Raw genomic sequence first — 13396 nt, forward strand, 5'->3', positions numbered from 1 at the left:
CTTTATTGTAAGGTTGTCAGACAATATAATTTAATAAAAAGTTTATGATGTTGAAGTCGAACAGACTTGGATTCTGAATCTCAGCACTATAGGGAACTAGTTAAATGACCTCAGATAAATAGTTATTCATTATTCAATCATTCATTCAACAATGTTATTGAGCTTCTACCACATGCCAGACATTTGTGCTAGACACTGTAAATAGCAGCACAGACATGATCCTTGTCTTCATCAGGGCTACAAACTAGCAGAAAAAAATGCACATTAACTAAGTAAACACACGAGCTAACATTACTGTAAAATACTACTAGCTTTTATTTTCATGTATTTTCTTCTTTTCTCTCTCTCAAATGAGATCCTTTCACCAACACTGTAAAACATGTAAATGAGTATCTTCCAATACCTAGCCAATGCCTCTCACTGTCCAAACACAGAAGACAGGAATCTGGAAAAGGCACCCTGCAAGAATCAGTCATCCTGTAATTTATAATATAATCAGTCCCCCTCCAGCTTCCAGAGAAGAGGATGAGTGATGACTGAATCTAGAGCAAAAAGGCCAAGGACTGGAGCAGAGTCCACTAATATTGCAGTCACATGGTCTATAAAGTCACTGATTAATTACATCTAAAAATACATTTTTGAAAGTAATACAATATTAGTTACAAGCATTAGAGGCTTGAGGGCTATTTCATTTAATCTGAAAAACTGAGAAGAAGGAAAAAAAGTATTTTTCTTTACCTAATCTAAATGCAGATTTGTCTGATTTCAAAACCTGACATCTAATGTCCTTGGTGGCCTCTTAAAAAGTTTTCTTAACAGGGTTTTTGAATAATAACATTCTAAACAATAAAAAGAAGTATGTTTCAACATGAACTTTTTAAGTAGTGACCACTTCATTAGATTCCATTTTAAAGTCTACATTGTTTTGGCATATCCAAGCATTGGAGACTTTTTGAAATGCTATTTAAAATATTTGCTAGGCTGAAAAAAATGACATTGAGCAACAATTTCATCATTATCTGGAACTTATTTATATTGCTTTGTGGGAAAATCCTTTGCTCAAGACAAATTCAAGGACTTGAATATATTGATTGATGTGATTCAGTGACTCAAACTTTCCAAATGGTATTAGATTTTCATTCAGCAAATGTTCTATTCATTAATTTAATAGCCTCTGTGAGCTGTGTTTAACAGCCATTGGTCTATATGAAAAATTGATTGGAGTTTCTCTTTCTCTTAAGATTTAAATAGAAGTTTCAGTAACGACTATTTGTACAGAAAAACTGAAAATGGCATTCTGTAGTCCTTAAAGCATAGATTGCGGTAAGCATTTAAGTTATTCATTAATGGATCAGGCATCGCCACAGAGCAGACTTAATCAAAATAGATTTAGGCAACTTGCAACTCTTCTTGTCTCACAAATGATGAAGAAAGAGAACCAGCCGTTATCATAAAGGGGTATACTTAACAAATCTGTGAACTTCTGAAGTCAGACATACTCACCAACCAGTTGCTCAACCTCAAGTCTGCCTGAGGAGTAAATTTTTGGCAGATCTGGAAAAGCATTGGCACCTGGTCCACCGTGAGGCCTGCAGTACCACGGAATTGATAGTGGTGAAGTTCACAATGTCCTGTTGATATACTTTCATCCAGAACTTTCCTGCAAAACATATATAATTATATATAAAATCATGACATAGACATTAGACCCTGAGAGAAGTGCACAGTTCTCATAATCATAATAATGATAGGTAACATTTATGCTAAATGCCTTCATGTGTACATGATATGATTTAATTTTTATAACAATCCTCTAAAGCAAATACTATGATTTTCTCCATTTCACGGATAAGAGCATTGAATAAAAAAGAAAGTAAGTTATTTGCCAAATTTATACATCTAGTAAGGAGGAGAACCGTATTTGAATCCCCTGTCTAACTAAAGAGGATAAGGCTTATTCTACTGTGCTTCAACACCTTTCATAAATTCATTAATTCAGTTAATCTACAAATATTTATTGTACTAGTCATTGTAATGCCTGCCTGGTCAGGGTATCCATTATTAAATTTTAAAGTTTAACGCGTAATGTACACCAGTTAGAACACTAACATAATAATACTAGCAATGATTTTGATATTATTTAATAACATTTGACCAGAGGAATTTCTGAATGTTACCCAGCAAATCATCCCCTTCTTCCACAAGTTTCCTAACAATTATATACACAAAAAAGAATAATCAAAAGTATGCCTTTATTTGATGTTGCCCATGACACTTAAATCTCACAAGGCTGAATGCTGATAAAATTGGGTTGAAAATGCAGCTTCAGCTTGAATTCTAAGCAAAGCCTCTGTCTCTTTTAAGCCAGAATCTTAGTCTTGGGTTCCCAAGATCCTCTGGCCAGCCACAGGATATAACATCAAATGCAAGTATTTATTATATACAGGAAAGAGAAAGATGCAAAGCCTTCTGTAAGCCAAAACCCACTTAACATTCACTCATTAGCAGAAAAGGAATCAAGAGAAATTGAGACACAGCAGCACATGACTACTTCATACACAATGACCCCCACCATGGCAACCATGGTATAATCATTTTCCTTCAATCTAAACAACTGGATTATAATTTCTTCTTAAGTAAAAGAAAGAAGGAAGAAGGAGGAGGAGGAATGTTCCCCAGTTACAAGGAGGGTATTGAAAACTCTCCTCACCCTAAGAGGACTGTGAAAAAATATTATCAAAACATGATGACTTCATAGTCATCACTGATAAGAAAAGAATACTGGGGTAAAAACAACACAATGAGTAGCTGCATTGCAAATCAAAATCAGTAGCACAAATCAGTTTCTGCTCAGTTTTCTCTCCCTCTGGGATAAATTTGTTCTATAACCTGAAAAAGTTATTTAACTTTCAGGCTCTAGAATCTCATTTTTGAAATTAAGAAATTTTATAAACTAATATCTAAGTTCCAAGAATCTACAATTTTCCAACTACTACCAAAACGATAGAATGACAATCTATGAATTAGAGACCCAGAAGTAATGAAATAAGTACACAAACCTAGTGCCTCCTTTTAGGAAGTTTTTATTGGATCCCAGTTATGAAGAATGGAAGCAATCTTCCAAGATGTACAAACATTCAAAAGCGATATAACTAAATGAAAGTAGACAAAATCCCAAAGACATCACTTTTCTCCCTGTTAAAAACTAACTGGGCAGCTATCAAACATATTGTTATTCTCTATTGCCAGAGGGATCCTATGCAGAAGCTTTTGATCCAAATTAAACACATTCTCTAATCCCTGGGGATAGCTCAAGATTCTCCTTCCCACCAGCTCTATTGTCAAGAAGAAGAAGCTCTGACACATGTCAAGAACATTCCATTGTAAAGAGTAGAGCTTTGGGTAAAATAAGTGAATAAATTATTTCCCCCTTGCATTATAATAACTTTGGGATGACTTATTTCTCTCTCTTCCCACCCATAGTGGGTGCTTTTTGTGTCCCCCCGCCCCCGCAAGATCACTTACCTAGGCTAGTGTGCCCATGCCCTGTCTGCTATGGGTATTGGCTGTAAAAGGTACACACTTGCCCTCTTCTCCAGGTAATTGCCCCTGACCAAGGAGTACTAGGAGATTCCCCTATTCCCTCTTAGGGACAGCCAGTGGCCAAAGACTGACTTGATCTGAGGGTACAAAAGGCCAGATCAGTCCTCTTGTCTCAAGTCAAGAACATCTCTGTAGTGTACGTTGTTCCCCAAGGCTTCCTCATGCAGCCAGACTGAAACTGGTTTCCAGGATAGACAATTTCTTTGGTTAGCATTCTTTACTGCCCTACCCTGCTTCTCTCACTTCTCTTCTTTGGAGAGTACTCCATCAATCAATTGCTTGACAATAATCCCTATCATAGGGTCTGTATGTAGGACCTAAGACATGCCTATGAGACTGATGATGGGAGACAGAATTGAACCATCTTCTAAAAAAGTGTTGAACCTGTGACATTCAAGGAAGGGATGGTGAGGCTCATCACTCTGAGGAAGATATCTGTTTCTGTTCACTTCTCATACCTCTTCTCATAATCAGAGTAAAAAGATCCAGAAGGCTGAGATCATGATAATGGACTCAAAGAAATGGGGCCAAGAAGTCCACTTTGTCTTTAGATCTTATGTAGAAAAAGTTACTATGTGGTCTATCATAGCTCAGCATAAAAGAAGACCACATACATATTCAACATTGAAATTACGGCTAATAGGAAGCAATGCCAATTTACCCAGAGGGTCTTTGAGTACTAACTATCCCTATAATTACTGAACAACAATAGTGGCTGGTCAAAGAGTGTTTCATTCAGGCCAAATCTCCCTCTTGCCATCTAGAGATCAACTGGTACAAAATACTGCCCAACACCAGATAGTATACAATGTAACATGAATTTACACACAGGGTGCTTGAACCAGTACTCAGTGGTTTCCTCTGATTCATTGCCAAGCTTGTGATTGCCCTCATACGATGAAACTGGTAGAAAAAAATCCCATGACTAGAATCCAGAGAGAAGCCTAGACCAGGAACAGATAGGGTTAATCTGTGTCCATCTGTTTTTTATTTTCTCCAACCCACTCTGTCAGCCACTACAAAATATTCCCATGTGTTCCTGGGTACTGTCAAATGAGACATCTGGAAACAAGCATTCTTGTTTTTAAACCATGATAACAATAGAGGAATTAGACAAACTATGTTAAATGCTTCATTATTCTGATGGGAAAAATCTCTAGCAAGGAAAAGTATATTCAGGTCCATATTGGAAAGTGTTGTTCTCCTACATGGCTTGTCCCCGTATACAGGCTGGATTCTCGAGCTTTTGAAGGAGGTGGGGGGTGTGGTGCAAACAGGCAGGACTGATCAGGTGGTCGTTGGAATCAAAAAAGTCAAACCCAAAGCCAAGCAGTGTTTTGAGTTAAAAAAAAAAAAGAATCAAGTCAGGGGTTAAGGATCCCCAGGCTGTCTCCAATAAATAGACACCAGTGGAATTTTTTTTAAGTACCAAAAAGAGAACATTTGAACAAATAAGACTCTATTAGAGTACACATGCATGTACTTAATTCTCTTAGTTTTAAGATATAATCATTCCCTAATCTCAGTTTAAACATAGTCATGAAGTCATAGAATTTAAACCTGGGTAGGAATTTTGTGCTTATCAAGAATAACTGTCATTTTACACTGAGACTCAGAATGGCTAAGGAATAGCAACATGGCTTCTGCTACCCAAGTTAATATACTTTGCACTATATCACATAATATGGCAACTCTAAACAAAATGTGACAACCCCCAGAATTAGCTGTGGTTACCAATACCACCTATAAAATCTTAATTAAGCTATAATAACATAAATAAAGGCATTAACAATATTTCTTCTTAATAAAAATTAATGTGTTAGGCACAGAGATGTTAGCTCTGCCTGTAACTATCATCTCTTCCTTACAAACCAAAAGGAACTATCATCTTTATCCATTGCATTTTTCGTAACAAAAACTGATAACAAAAAAATGCATTAACAAAAATTAATTTTCATTGAATTAAAACAGTATCAAGGTATTGTGAATACCTTAATATAAATTGTCTTCAGGTTAAAGTCAAGGTATCATGAGACTGTCACAGCCTGGGTAGACAGGGCACAATGGAAGGGAGCTATAAACAAAGTGACCAGTCTGACAATTCTGCCTTTATTCTGGCCAAAACCAGAAGAATAACTTAACACTGAACTCCTTGATCTTCACAAGCTTCAAACTGAGAAACACAACTTTACTGGCATGCCTTACCCACATTTTATAAGGATTCATGAGTTAGAATAACTGCTCCAAATAAAGGCCTATAGCAGAGTTAACCCATTTCAATTTTGTGCCAGCAGGATAAGTACCAAGCATACAGATGAGGGTGAAATTAAAATTAAACAAAATCCCCAAACTCCACTAGAGCATCATCAGCTTTCATTCTGTCCCAACAGAGTGGAAGCCTTGGACTGCCCTCCTGACATCAAATAAAAATGGATTAATTTGCACTTACTCAGGGTTGCCAGGTAACCATCCCCATTTCCTCATTCATTAAAAGCTCTCCAGATGTGTAAATTCCACCTTACATCTCTATTATTTCTGCGGCACGTTACAAGTCCCCTTGGTGGATTTTAATGGGGATAAAAAACCAGGCTGCACCTGGGCAGAGCTAATGCTCAAAGTCAAGGCTTTGGGATTTTTCTAGACAGCCAGACACTCACAAGAAGAAAAACAGCAGATTCCATTTTCTTCTGCTTTGGAGTCTTGTTTCTGACAACTCTCACTGAAAAGGGTAATTTTCCCACAAGCTTCAATCAGCCTGCCACCCTATGTAAGCATTATTCCTGGGGTCAAATAAAGGCTGGAATAACCTTTGGGAAACCATGGGTGACATTCCCTCCCTCTGCACCTTCACTCTCCATGCCTCACCAAGCCACCTTAAGAAGGTGTTACATTTAAAGCCTAGCTGGGACTGTTCCTTACCCACTCAAGGCAGGTGGTATGTGCACATTAAGGAACTCCCACCCTGCTGGCACTGGAATGTGTCTTCCATTCATTCAATAAATACTGACAGTGTGCTTATGGTATGCCACACTGTGCTAGGTGCTAGGGATTAAGAGAAGAATCATAAAAGCCATGCCTCCCCAGAGTTCCTCCTGCTGCAAGAATAACAGAGTCCAGTTGTCCTTCCCTAGCTTTTATTTGTTCTTTTATTTCAGACTGGAGCCTTGGAATAAGAACTATTCCACCTTTTTTCCAGCATATGCCTATATTTAGAAATTCCTATCCCTTTTGGAGGCTCTATTATACCTGAATATTCCTATGGTCATGACTAGAAATCTTCTTGATGCTGAACATCATCTGACTTGTCAGGCAAAGCAGGAGTTTGTTCCCTAAAAAGCCTGTGAGGCCTATGGCTCTGAAGGACAGTGGTGAGGGAGGAGGCAGCTGTGCTCCATGCAGTGCTCCAGGTAATGCCCCATGCACTAGAGCTTTCCTTCAGAAATCTCCCTGGATATCTGAAGTCACTTCACTAGATTAATAAATGGTAAGATACTAATAAAATACAATCCTAAAACGTCTGCATTTAAAAGTACTGGAGACTTCATCTGTCACAGCATAGAGACACAGAGTTTTACAAGGCCACACTGACTGCAGAAAACCTTGGGATTTTGGGGAGTGGTTGTGTCTAATAACATGCTAGGCACTAACCCAAAGGAGGGCTGACTGCAGGACTCCAGAGGCTGCGCAACCTGGCAAGCTGAACAAGAGAACCCTAGGAGAGGAGGATATTTGGGTGCTTCTAAGATTACACCAAACAAGTGTTGCTCATTCTAGAAGCCCTGTCCCAGCAAGTGCTTTTGCTGGAGTAACTTCTGTGGCATAATTCACACCTTCATCTGCCACAGAGAAAATGAAACAAGTGAATGATGGTCTGTGCTCTACTTCTGATATAGTAGTCTCTTTGGGGTTTTCTATAATTCCTTAAAAAGAAGGCATTTTTATTCATAGAGAGTTTCAATAAATATGTTTTTACAATATACAGAAGGAGAGACTAACAAAAATTTATTAATATCTTTATCTGCTACCATGTTTAACTTGATTTTGCTTCAAAGTCATATTTTTTAAGAGCTGCCAGGATAAGGAAGTACAAACAAGGATGGGGATGGGGCCATGAGAAAGTGAAGACTATAGGATCCTAAAAGAAATCAAGCTTAGGTTTAAAAGAAATCAGGCAGTGGTAATAACGGAAACATAAAGTCTGCTCCTCTATTACATTTTTAAATCAACTCACCAGTCTTCATATAGTGTCCATTCTGTTCAAGTCACCATGAGAAATAAAAGATATAGTTCCTATCTTCAGGGAGGAGATGTAGAAGTGAGGAAAAGACACACAATTTTTTTTTTTATTTCAGAGCAATATGCCATAAGTGCCAAAGGAGTGATACAGATAATCAGTTACATCTCAAATATGTTCACCTCTTTATTTCCATTACTACCTCACTAGTACCAGCCACCATCATCTTTTACCTTTAATAAGTGTAGAAACTTCCTAACTGGCTTTCTTTCATCTTCCCTTGCCTCCTGCAGTCTATCCTTCTCACAAGAGTCAAAGAGATCTTTCATGAAGTCCAAATATACTCTGTCACAGCCCTGTTTGATGTTAAAGGCTTCCCATTGATGTCAAGAAAAGTTCACCATTTTTAAAACATTCTATTTAGCCCTGCATAATCCAGCCCCACTCTTCCCCTCAACCTCATCTCTCTGTGCTCTCTCCCTCACTTGCCTGACTCCAGATACATTGGGCTTTTCTCTGTTCCTGAAATGCTTTAAGTTCTTACAAGTTTCAGGACACCACACTGTTCCCTATAACTAGAACCTACTGCCTTCTTCCCCTCCTAATTCATCCTCTCCAACAATCAGGACACGAACTAAAAGTCATTGTCTCAAGGAGATCTTCCATGGATCCCCCCTCTAGAATGCTCCCCCATTATCCTTTCCCACAGTATCTTCTACTTTTTCCTCATGTAACTTACCTCAGTTGACTATATGCTTAAGGAAATGTTGGTTTGTTTTTTCACTGCTTTATAACAAATACAACTTCCAATAAATATTTGATCAATAACCATTTTTCAAAGAATAATTAAACTAGAAGATCAGAGGAGGTACCAGAGCACTAGCAGTTGAGGTAGTGAGGGAAGACTTTACAAACGAATTAGGGTTAGAGTTGAGTCTTCGATATTAAGTAAGAGGCTAATGGATGGAGAAAGATAGAAAGAAATGATAAAGCAAGCATTTACAGGGTGGCTTTGGTCATGGTTATAAGGCTGAACAAAATCCTGTGCCATTCTTCAGGTTGGTTCCATTTTTATCTGACTTTTTATACAGAAACACTTGATGAATAACAAGTCAAGTTTTGAAAAATCAATACAATTACTTTCTTAATAGTAATCCCAATCAATTTCATGACATTGCTGTCATCACTTCGTATGTTTAAGTTAATATTTAAACAGAAAACCAGTGTAGATTTACAGTGATTTCAACATGGACTCCTAAAGAATTGATATGATAGTACTATCCACACTTTAGCTGTTAAAAGTGGGAGGGAGAAAACAGATGAAATGGAGGTGAAAACAACATTGGCATATGTGAGCAAAGCCTATACAGTTTGAGTAGGCCAAAGTTGATGGAAAAACTTAAACATAATTTGAAATTGTCTGCCATGCAGTTTTAAAATAAAATTAATTTTAAATAATATTTACCTGATTGAAGTGAGTTGTAAAAAGATTTTATGTAAGAGACCACACTCTAAGAAATTGGAGGAAAATATATTGATCACATAGGGAGTCTTCTCAAAGCTGAGTCTTCTCAAAAGAGAATTGTAATATCAAAATTTACGGAATGCAGCAAAAGCAGTTCTAAAGGAAAATTCATAGTAATAAATGTGTACATTAAGAAAACAGAAAGACCTCAATCTAATGCTACACTTCAAGGAACTAGAAAAAGAAGAAAAAAACTAAGCCCAAGATTTGTAAAAGGAAGAAAATAATAAAAATCACAGCAAATATAAATAATATAGAGACTAGAAAAACAATAAAAAAAGATCAACTAAACTAAGAGTTGGCTTTTTGAAAAGATAAAATTTGACAAACCTGGCCTGGAACAGTGGCTCACACCTGTAATCCCAGCACTTTGGGAAGCTGAGGCAGGTGGATCATTTGAGGTCGAGCAGCCTGGTCAACATGGTGCAACTCCATCTCTACTAAAAGTACAAAAATTAGCCAAACATGGTAGCAGATGCCTGTAATCCCAGCTACTCAGGAGGCTGAGGCTAGAGAATTGCTTGAACCCAGCAGGCAGAAGTTGCCATGAGCTGAGATGGCACCACTGCACTCCAGCCTGGGTGACAGAGTGAGGATCTGTCTTAAAAAAAAAAAAATTGACAAACCTTTAGCTAAACTAACCAACAGAAAAAGACTCAAATAAATAAAATTACAAATGAAAGAGGAGACCTTACAATTAATGCCACAGAAATACCAAGCATTGTAAGAGACTACCATGAATAATTATAGACCAGGAAATTGGATAACCTAGAAGAAATGGATAAATTTCTGGAAATACACAACCTGCCAAGACTGAATCATGAATAAACAGAAAATCTGAACAAAACAATAATGAGTAAGGAGATTGAAGCAGTAATCAAAACTTCCCAACAAAGAAAAGCCCATGACAATGTAGCTTCATGTATGAATTCTTCTGAACATGTTGAGAATTAATGCCTATCCTTCTCAAACTCTCAAAAAATTGAAGAGGAGGGAACACTTTTTCTTTTTAAAAATTTGTATTTCTGTAAGTTTTGGGGGAATGGGTGTTGTTTGATTACACAAGTAATAGCAGTGATTTGTGAGGTTTTGGTGCACCCATCACCCAAACAGTATACACTGTACCCAATTTATAGTCTTTCATCCCTCACCCACCTCCCATTCTTTCTCCCCAAATCCCCAAAGTTCATTGTATTATCCTTATGCCTCTGCATCCTCATAGCTAAGCTCCCAATTATGAGTAAGAACATACAATGTTTGGTTTTCCATTCCTGAGTTACTTCACTTAGAATAACAGTCTCCGATTCCACCCAACTTGCTGCAAATGCCATTATTTTATTCCTTTTTATGGCTGAATAGTATATCATGGTGTGTGTGTGTGTGTGCGTGTGTGTGTGTGTGTGTGTGTATGCCACAATTATTTTATCCACTCAATGATCGATGGACATTTTGGCTGGTTCCATATTTTGGCTATTAAGAATTGTGTGGCTATAAACATGTGTGTGCAAGTATCTTTTTGTATAATGACTTTTTTTCCTCTGGGTAGATATCCAGTAGTGGGATTGCTGAATAAAATGTTAGTTCTATTTTTAGTTATTTAAGGAATCTTCACATTGTTTTCCATAGTGGCTGTACTAGTTTACATTCCCACCAGCAGCGTAAAAGTGTTCCCTTTACACAATGTCCACATCAACATCCATTATTTTTTAATTTTTTGATTATGGACATTTTTGCAGAAGTAAGATGGTATCACATTGTGGTTTGATTTGCATTTCCCTGATCATTAGCAATGTTGAGCATTTTTAATATGTCTGTTGGCCATTTGTATATCTTCTTTTTGCGAACTGTCTATTCATGTCCTTAGCCCATTTTTTGATGGATTTGTTTGTTTTATTCTTGCTGATTTGTTTGAGTTCCTTGTAGATTCTGGATATTAGTCCTTTGGCAGATGTATAGATTGTGAAGACTTTCTCTCACTCTGTGGGTGGTCTGTTTACTGATTGTTTATTTTGCTGTGCAGAAACTTTTTAATTAAGTCCCATCTATTTATTTTTGTTTTTGCTGTATTTGCTTTTGTGTTCTTGGACATGAAGTCTTTGCCTAAGCCAATGTCTAGAAGTGTTTTTCTGATGTTATCTTCTAGAAATTATATGGTTTCAAGTCTTATATTTAAGTCATTGATCCATACTCACTTGATTTTTGTATGAGGTGATAGATGAGGATCCAGTTTCTTTCTTCTATTGGATACTGGCTTTCCAATTATCCCAGCACCATTTGTTGAATAGGGCATTCTTTCCCTACCTTACGTTTTGTTTGCTTTGCCAAACATCAGTTGGATGTATGTATTTGGCATTATTTGTGGGTTCTCTATTGTTTCATTGGTCTATTTGCATATTTTTATACCAGTATAATGCTGTTTTGGTGACAATGACCTATAGTATAGGTTGATGTCAGGTAATGTGATGCCTCCAGATTTCTTCTTTTTGCTTAGTCTTGAAGATGGAGTGCTCTAAACTCTTTTTATGAGGCCAGCTTTACCCTCATACCAAAGTTAGACAAGAACATGAAATCAGGCCAATAACTCTGATGTGTATGGATGCAAAAAACCTCAACAAAATCCTAGGAAAGCCAATTCAACAGCACATTAAAAGAATCTTTCATCGTGATTAAGTGGGACTTATCCTTGAGATGAAAAAGTGGTGCAACATACACAAATCAATAAACATGATACACCACATTAATATAATGAAAGATTAAAATCACATGATTATCTCAATAGATGCAGAGGAAGCATTTGACAAAATACAATGTATTTTTATAATTAAAAAAGACACTTGTCAACCACTTAAGCACAAAAGAAAAGCACCTCAACATAATAAACGCAATATAGGACAAACCCACAATAAACATCATACTTACCAATGGAAAGGTGACAGCTTTTCTTTAAGATTAGGAACAAGACAAGAATGTCCACCCTTGCCACTTCTATTAACAACAATATTCAAAGTCATGGCCAGAGCAATTAGAGAAGCTAAAGGGAAAAAAGGATCCAAATTGGAAAGAAAGAAGTCAAATTATCTCTCTTTTCAGATGGCATGAGCTCATATGTAGAAAATCCTAAAGATTCCATCAAAATTGTTAGAATTAATAAACTAATTTAGTAAAGTTGTAGAATACTAAACAAATATGCAAAATTAGTTGTGTTGCTGTACACTAACAATAAACCACCTGAAAAAGAGACCTTAAGAAAAGAATCCCATTTATCATCAAAAAGAATAAAATACTTAGGAATAAATTTAACCAAGAAAGTCAAAGATATGTATACTAAACAATGAGACCCTGATAAAAGAAAGAAGACACAAATAAATGAAAAGACATCCCATGTTCATGGATTGATTAAGTTAATATTGTTAAAATGTTCATACTATCCAAAGTGATCTATAGGTTCAATGCAATTCTTATCAAAATTCCAATGTCACTCCTCACAGAAATAGAAAAAAGCCACTGCAATTTGTATGGGACCAGAAAAGACCCCAAATGGCCAAAGCAATCTGCAATTTAAAAAAAAAAACAAAAAAAAAAAAAACAAAAAAAAAAAAACAAAGCTGGAGGTAGCACACTACCTGGTTTCAAAGTTCACCACAAAGCTATAGTAATCAAAACAGTATGGTACTGGCATAAAAGCATTCACATAGGCCAATGGAACAGAATAGATAGCCCAAAAATAAACTTACACATATGTGGTTGATAATCTTTGAAACAGAAACCAAGAATACACAACAGGGAAAGGATAGGGTCTTCAACAAATGGTACTAGGAAAATTGGATATCTTCAGGCAAATGAATGAATTTGGATCCTTATCATACACTATACACAAAAATTACCTCCAAATGAGTTGAAAAATTAAATAAATGTAAGACCAGAAACTGTAAAACTCCTAGAAGGAAACATAGAGAGAAAGCTCCTTGACATTACTCTTGGCAATAATTTTTTTGGATATGATTCCCAAAGCACAGACAATGAAAATAGAAGCC

The sequence above is a fragment of the Macaca nemestrina genome, chromosome 5, assembly GCF_043159975.1.
Source record: "Macaca nemestrina isolate mMacNem1 chromosome 5, mMacNem.hap1, whole genome shotgun sequence".
Taxonomy (NCBI): domain Eukaryota; kingdom Metazoa; phylum Chordata; class Mammalia; order Primates; family Cercopithecidae; genus Macaca; species Macaca nemestrina.